Source organism: Vidua macroura, chromosome 12 (genome assembly GCF_024509145.1).
Source record: "Vidua macroura isolate BioBank_ID:100142 chromosome 12, ASM2450914v1, whole genome shotgun sequence".
Classification (NCBI taxonomy): domain Eukaryota; kingdom Metazoa; phylum Chordata; class Aves; order Passeriformes; family Viduidae; genus Vidua; species Vidua macroura.
The window spans coordinates 98,289-105,928 of NC_071582.1; the positions used below are offsets into that span (position 1 = coordinate 98,289).

Genomic DNA, 7,640 nt, shown 5'->3' on the forward strand with positions numbered 1-7,640 from the left:
CCATCTCAAACCTGTGCTGCCCTGACAGTCCCAAGGGAACCCTACAAACTGACATCAGGAACCTGGGCTGGCCACTTTTCTTTCCCAGGGAAAAGGACCGGTCTGTGTCTCCAGGGGCCTGTGGCCCTGAAGTGGCCGGCCACCTCCAAAAATCCAAACGATCGAAGATGTGTCGCAGACGCAAGCTGCCCCCACCTCAAACCTGTGCGGCCCTGACAGTCCCAAGGGAACCCTACAAACTGACATCAGGAACCTGGGCTGGCCACTTTTCTTTCCCAGGGATAAGGACCGGTCTGTGTCTCCAGGGGCCTGTGGCCCTGAAGTGGCCGGACACCTCCAAAAATCCAAACGATCGAGGATGTGTCGCAGACGCTAGCTGCCCCCACCTCAAACCTGTGCTGCCCTGACAGTCCCAAGGGAACCCTACAAACTGACATCAGGAACCTGGGCTGGCCACTTTTCTTTCCCAGGAAAAAGGACCGGACTCTGTCTCCAGGGGCCTGTGGCCCTGAAGTGGCCGGACACCTCCAAAAATCCAAACGATCAAAGATGTGTCGCAGACCCAAGCTGCCACCACCTCAAACCTGTGCTGCCCTGACAGTCCCAAGGGAACCCTACAAACTGACATCAGGAACCTGGGCTGGCCACTTTTCTTTTCCAGGGAAAAGGACCAGTCTGTGTCTCCAGGGGCCTGTGGCCCTGAAGTGGCCGGACACCTCCAAAAATCAAAACGATCAAAGATGTGTTGCAGTCGCAAGCTGCCCCCACCTCAAACCTCTGCTGCTCTGACACTCTCAAGGGAACCCTACAAACTGACATCAGGAACCTGGGCTGGCCACTTTTCTTTCCCAAGGAAAGTAACTGAACTTTGCCTCCAGGGGCCTGTGGCCCTGAGTGGCCGGACACCTCCAAAAATCAAAACAATCGAAGATGTGTCGCAGACCCAAGCTGCCCCCACCTCAAACCTGTGCTGCCCTGACAGTCCCAAGGGAACCCTACAAACTGACATCAGGAACCTGGGCTGGCCACTTTTCTTTCCTAGGGAAAAGGACCGGTCTTTGTCTCCAGGGGCCTGTGGCCCTGAAGTGGCCGGACACCTCCAAAAATCCAAACGATCCAAGATGTGTCGCAGACCCAAGCTGCCACCATCTCAAACCTCTGCTGCCCTGACAGTCCCAAGGGAACCCTACAAACTGACATCAGGAACCTGGGCTGGCCACTTTTCTTTCCCAGGGAAAAGGACCAGTCTGTGTCTCCAGGGGCCTGTGGCCCTGAAGTGGCCGGACACCTCCAAAAATCAAAACCATGGAGGATGTGTCGCAGACGCTAGCTGCCCCCACCTCAAACCTGTGCTGCCCTGACAGTCCCAAGGGAACCCTACAAACTGACATCAGGAACCTGGGCTGGCCACTTTTCTTTCCCAGGGAAAATAACTGATCTTTGCCTCCAGGGGCCTGTGGCCCTGAAGTGGCCGGACACCTCCAAAAATCCAAACGATCGAAGATGTGTCGCAGACCCAAGCTGCCCCCACCTCAAACCTCTGCTGCCCTGACAGTCCCAAGGGAACCCTACAAACTGACATCAGGAACCTGGGCTGGCCACTTTTCTTTCCCAGGAAAAAGGACCGGTCTCTGTCTCCAGGGGCCTGTGGCCCTGAAGTGGCCGGACACCTCCAAAAATCCAAACGATCAAAGATGTGTCGCAGACCCAAGCTGCCACCACCTCAAACCTGTGCTGCCCTGACAGTCCCAAGGGAACCCTACAAACTGACATCAGGAACCTGGGCTGGCCACTTTTCTTTCCCAGGGAAAAGGACCAGCCTGTGTCTCCAGGGGCCTGTGGCCCTGAAGTGGCCGGACACCTCCAAAAATCAAAACGATCGAAGATGTGTTGCAGTCGCAAGCTGCCCCCACCTCAAACCTGTGCTGCCCTGACACTCTCAAGGGAACCCTACAAACTGACATCAGGAACCTGGGCTGGCCACTTTTCTTTCCCAAGGAAAGTAACTGAACTTTGCCTCCAGGGGCCTGTGGCCCTGAGTGGCCGGACACCTCCAAAAATCAAAACAATCGAAGATGTGTCGCAGACCCAAGCTGCCCCCACCTCAAACCTGTGCTGCCCTGACAGTCCCAAGGGAACCCTACAAACTGACATCAGGAACCTGGGCTGGCCACTTTTCTTTCCTAGGGAAAAGGACCGGTCTTTGTCTCCAGGGGCCTGTGGCCCTGAAGTGGCCGGACACCTCCAAAAATCAAAACGATCGAAGATGTGTCGCAGACCCAAGCTGCCCCCACCTCAAACCTGTGCTGCCCTGACAGTCCCAAGGGAACCCTACAAACTGACATCAGGAACCTGGGCTGGCCACTTTTCTTTCCCAAGGAAAATAGCAGATCTTTGCCTCCAGGGGCCTGTGGCCCTGAGTGGCCGGACACCTCCAAAAATCCAAATGATCAAAGATGTGTCGCAGACCCAAGCTGCCACCACCTCAAACCTGTGCTGCCCTGACAGTCCCAAGGGAACCCTACAAACTGACTCTAACCCTAACCCCAACCCTAACCGCAACCCTAACCCCTGCCCCCTAACCCTTACGGCAGCTACTTAGCTCTACAAAATGGCGGCATCCGTGTGGTCATGTGACAGGGAGCAACATGGTGGCACCCATCGGGTCAGGTGATGGGGAGCAAGATGGCGGTGTCTACATGGTGGGGGTGATATGGGTAGTGGGTATTGTAATGTGCCAGGTGGAGCACTTATTAGGGGTTGTATAGGTATATATAAAAAAGAAGAAAAACTATATGTCCGGTGCAGCAGAAGAAAGTTACAGGCTCCCGGGGAATAATTTCTTTTTTTTTTTAATAATTATTTAAAGTTTGTTTTTTATTTTACGCCCAGGGAGCCTGAAAGTTTCTACTGCTGCTTTTTCAAAGTTAGAAATGAAAAGATGGAAAGAAAGAAAAAGACATACTTAAGAGAGGACTTAAGAGAGGACTTAAGAGAGGACTTAAGAGAGGACTTAAGAGAGGACTTAAGAGAGGACTTAAGACTTAAGAGAGGCCTTAAGACTTAAGAGAGGACTTAAGAGAGGAAAAGAAATAGGAAAAGAATGGCAAAGAGTAAAAAATGAGAAGGGTTACAGTGAAAAAGACAGAGGGTGAGAGTGAAAAAGAGGACAAAAGAAGAGAGGAAAAAAAAGAAGAGAAGCTGGAGAGAAAAAGAAATAAAGAGTAAAAGCATCAACTAGAGAGAAAAATAAATAGTTAGAAATACTGAAATAGACAAACAGAAGAAAAGACATACAGGGAAATAGAGAAGCAGAGAGAGACACTTAGAAACAGTGAGAAACAGAAACAAAGTTAGGGACGGACAGAAATGACGAGACAGAAAGAAAACTAAGAGAAGAAGCAAAGGAAGAAATACAGTGGGGAAAAAAAAATTACTAAACCACACCAAAAAAACAGAGAAGCCAAAGGGGGAGGGGGAGGGAGCGGGGGGCATCATTATTAGGGTTGATTCAACTTTTTTGAATGATTTTTTTTACTTACACTCCAGCAAAACACATGGAAACGATGTATACGAATGGGAGCGTAGATACAATCCGTACGCTGACCGGTAGAAATCCCGCTTACGTACTGAGCCGTATGTGGAAATGCGGCGCCAAATGCAAACACGGAACGATACGGGGCAATAGAAACCGAACGCATATTAACACAATATAACCTTTTTTCTATTTACATTACATTTTGTTTGATTGTTAGAGGAAAGACCAAAACAAAAATAGCACACAGAAACCAACAGTCATCCACCGTGACCGCCTCCTTCAAATTGCACGCAAACTCACCGTCGCTCTCGTTTCAACCGCTCCGTTACGCCCCGGCAAGCGTTGTTCCTCGGGAACGTGGTTCCCGGGAGCCTCCGAAAAAATCCTCCTGCCTGACGAAAACCCCGGTCCCGGGACGGTCCGCCTCCGAACTTTGGCGATGAACTTCACCTCGCGGACCGGCCGGGACAGAGGAAAAAAAAACCCAGCCAGGGGGAAAAAAAAAAAAAAACCCCGGCTGGGGATTTTTTATTCTAAATTTAAAAAAGAGCTGAAAAACCTGAAAGGCAAAGGCCATACGCACAAGGTTAGAACCGGTCAACACACACTCACACCTGCAGACACAAGCTCTCACAGACAGACACGGACAATCACGCTCTCTCACGCGCTCTTCCGCTTACACGCTGACCGCGACCCTTACTTGAAACGCTACGTTGACGCTTCGACGCGTCTTCTGACCGTGGCTCTTCCATGTCCGGCGGTAGATTCCGGGATAACGTGTAGGGACCCGGGGACCTGCGAGACGACAGAGACGACGGGAGGCGGTCGACGAGTGACTATCTGACGGCTAGGAGCTATTCCCGCTCCGGGTCCATAAATTTTGTACCCAAAACCCCCATAGAAGACAGATGAACTGTAAAGTTTTATAACTGCTCTACCTAACCGTGACTACGCACCTGGGCAGGGCAGCTCCGATCTTAAGTGGCACGACAGAGGCATGTACAACATAAGCCAAGGTAGGTACATACAATATAAGCCAACGTAGGTACATACAATATAAGTACATACAATATAAACCGACATAGGTACATACGACATAAGTACATACAACATAAGCACATACAGTATAAGCCAACATAGGTAGGTACAACCTAAGCACGTACAATATAAGCCAACGTAGATACAATACAAGTGAGGACTTGACGTAACTCTCCGGAAGATTAATTGTCGAGCCCTATAGCCTTTGAGAAGGCGCAAGCTACGGAACTACTGCGGTCAGGCGATGAGGGTCTAATACGCTCCCTCTAGAAGTCCGAGAGAATGGCACGGGAAGAGAAGGCGCTACCAAAGGTGAGAAAGAAGATGGATGAGAACGTCTCCTGTACTTCTTCCCGTCTCAAAAAGTAAAAATGTAACGATGCCGGAATAAGCGATATCCAGGAAGGTACACGAGTAAAATATGGCCGATACGGCAGAGAACAATGCCGATAAAGCCTCGAGATGTAACAAAGGCCTATGACGCAGAAATCAATGGACACGGACGACATAACACAGACACGAGTGGAAACTGCCTGCCAGTTCCACCTTATGGACCCAAGATTGCTAGTCCAAGATGAGTCATAGGCCGATGATGCCAAAGGAAAGAAAGCCCTAGGGCAATAGCATGTGATGATGAAATTTAACTCCTTTCAAGATGTTAGTGCCAAAGGACTTAAGAGGAAGCCTAAGAAGCTCAGTAGGCCTAGACAAGAAAGCGATGACTACAGCGTGACCATGGCTATAGCTCCGGACGTGAAGGCGGGCTCCTCGGGTGAAAAGATCCACGACGACGTCGAGAGTCGAAGAAGGCCGCCGACGCAAACCTCGCGAGGACGCGAAGACGGATCGGAACTGCCCTGCCCGGCGAAGACTCTGGTGAGGCTGAGGAGAAACCCTCTCCCTCTGCTTCCGAGGGGCCCGGCCCACTACGGGCCTCTCCTCTAAGCTAACATCTAATTGTCTCCTGTGGTAGTAAAGGTTTTTCCCCTTCTCCCACCTACTGGCCCCGACACTTAGCTTTTGCAAGACGACCGGACAAAATCCATCGTCAGCCGGACGTGGACGGCGACACATTCTCTACGTCCGCTTCGGTGCTGCCGTTTCCAAACTTTAGCTATGCGCCTCCTCACGGTACCTAAGACAAAACAGAAAATGCAACTGGCGCCCTGCAAAAGAGGAATCCCCGGAACTCTGACGCACCGCTGCCCCGGCTCACCTGAAATCTTGACGCGACTCAACAGGCTGCCAGGAGGATACCTACAAAAGGAAAAGGTACAGGCCGAGCGTGCTGCCGCATAACGGTCACCTATGAGTCCCCAGCCTAAATGCAGACACACCCGCTTGACTCTGTTCCTTCACACGCCTAGGGCAGCAATGACACCTGCAAAGAAACAAAGCAAAAAAAACCACACTGAGATACTAAGAAAAGACCACCACCCAGACCCGACAAGTACGCCCACCTACACCTTAAGCTTGCACCCACCTGGCCTCAGACACCTGGGATCAGACACATCTCGCAAGAGGACCGCCTAAAATAAAAATAAAAAAAAAAAAAAAAAGGAGATGCTTAGACTTTCACCAGAAACTGAGACCTGTGCGAGAACGACCGCTTCTGTCCGCTGCTCACCTGGCACACTTGGCCTTGACTGCAGCTATCTACCTGGACTTCCTAATAATAAAGACAAAAGAACAGTGCTGTAACATAGTCACCATTTATGCTTCCCCTGCAAATACGAACAGCGACTGACCTTCTCAGGGAAAACCCCCTGACCCAGGAGGGGCGCTCTACCACAGATCTTAAATGTCTGCATCTGAAAGAAAGTTAGGAGAAAATTCAAACAACTGTAGGATAACTTAACAGGTCCAAGCATCCTGTGTGAATCTAGGAATACCATCTAGAATACAACTACGTCCCCCATTCCAAATTACAGGTCTCCAAGACTTGTGCAATTACACCAGGCTATGCAGCAGGGCAGAGCAGCTCCAGGCCAAATACCCAGACACCCGTGACACAGAACAAGACAAACAAGGGGACACAACAGGGGGAGAAAGCTCTGAGCGAGAAGAATGCCCTCAGGGAGCCAGAGACTGCAGAATGAGATGACCTAGCTGAGACTGATGGCGAGCCTCTAAGGCTCAGAGAACCCTGCAGGAACAAGATGCTAACTGAATGACCTATTCCAAGCAAGGCAGAGACGGATGCCCGAGAATCCTAGCGTCAGAATGCTCTACGGATCTCCGCATCGCTACGAGTCCTAATCTGCTAGAACGCATCCTTGCTGTCACTATTGTCACAAATCACAGCTGTCGAGAACAGCCCAGAACAAGACCTCAAAAGACATCTGACCGGATGCTACTCCGAGGCCTATCCGGGCTCCCGAGCCAAAGGTAAGAAGGAATCAGCACGGGGCCGAGGAACACAGAGATGAGAGATGCAAAGATGGACGCCCGGGCTTCCGATAAGCCCCTCAAAGGACTAAGGCAAAAGACACAGAAGGCACGACAGACAAGTGACACACCGTGCACCGGCACTGCTCTGCCCTGAGCACTTCAGCACTGCGAGGCTTTTCCTTTATGTGGCCTAAAGGGCCACCCCCATCTCCAAAGCTGCCTCACAAAGCCCTCCCAGCGCCTCGCTTCCATCCCCTCTCAGGGTCCCAGCCCTCGACTTATCTCTCGCACGTCCGGGGACGAGAATCCACGTCCGGTGCCGAGGAAGGCCGCCTCGCCCGCTGGCAGTTTCCTAGAGTCACCGACTGTGGCCCCTTGCTCAGCTACAATCAAGAACACCAAACATCACTGCAGGATCTTAGCTGCACAGCGGCCAATAACCAATAACAATTCTGCTACTCACCATTCTCCTAAGAACGTCCGGCTCATCTGCCTGCGCCCGGAGGCCGATGCCCTCGCGGCAGGGTCTGCCTGGGTGAAGAGGAGACGAGGTGACGTGGCATTGCTGAAACTCGAGTGGACCCTGGCTCCTCCTCCCTAGCTCCCCGACTTACAACTACTCCTCGGCCGCTCCTGAAGGCTCCCCGGGTTACACCTCCAAATGACAAAGATC

At 51.4% G+C, this 7,640-nt stretch overlaps 1 long non-coding RNA gene across 1 annotated transcript; it reads right to left on the bottom strand.

Annotated features, from left to right (window-relative positions):
• Positions 1 to 5,689: 5,689 nt before the first annotated feature.
• LOC128813202 (uncharacterized) lies at positions 5,690 to 5,960 on the bottom strand. The gene is made up of 3 exons (XR_008438957.1): positions 5,914 to 5,960; positions 5,793 to 5,833; positions 5,690 to 5,711 (listed from the first exon to the last, which is right to left on the bottom strand). It is a non-coding gene; the product is annotated as an uncharacterized LOC128813202 (long non-coding RNA).
• Positions 5,961 to 7,640: the final 1,680 nt, after the last annotated feature.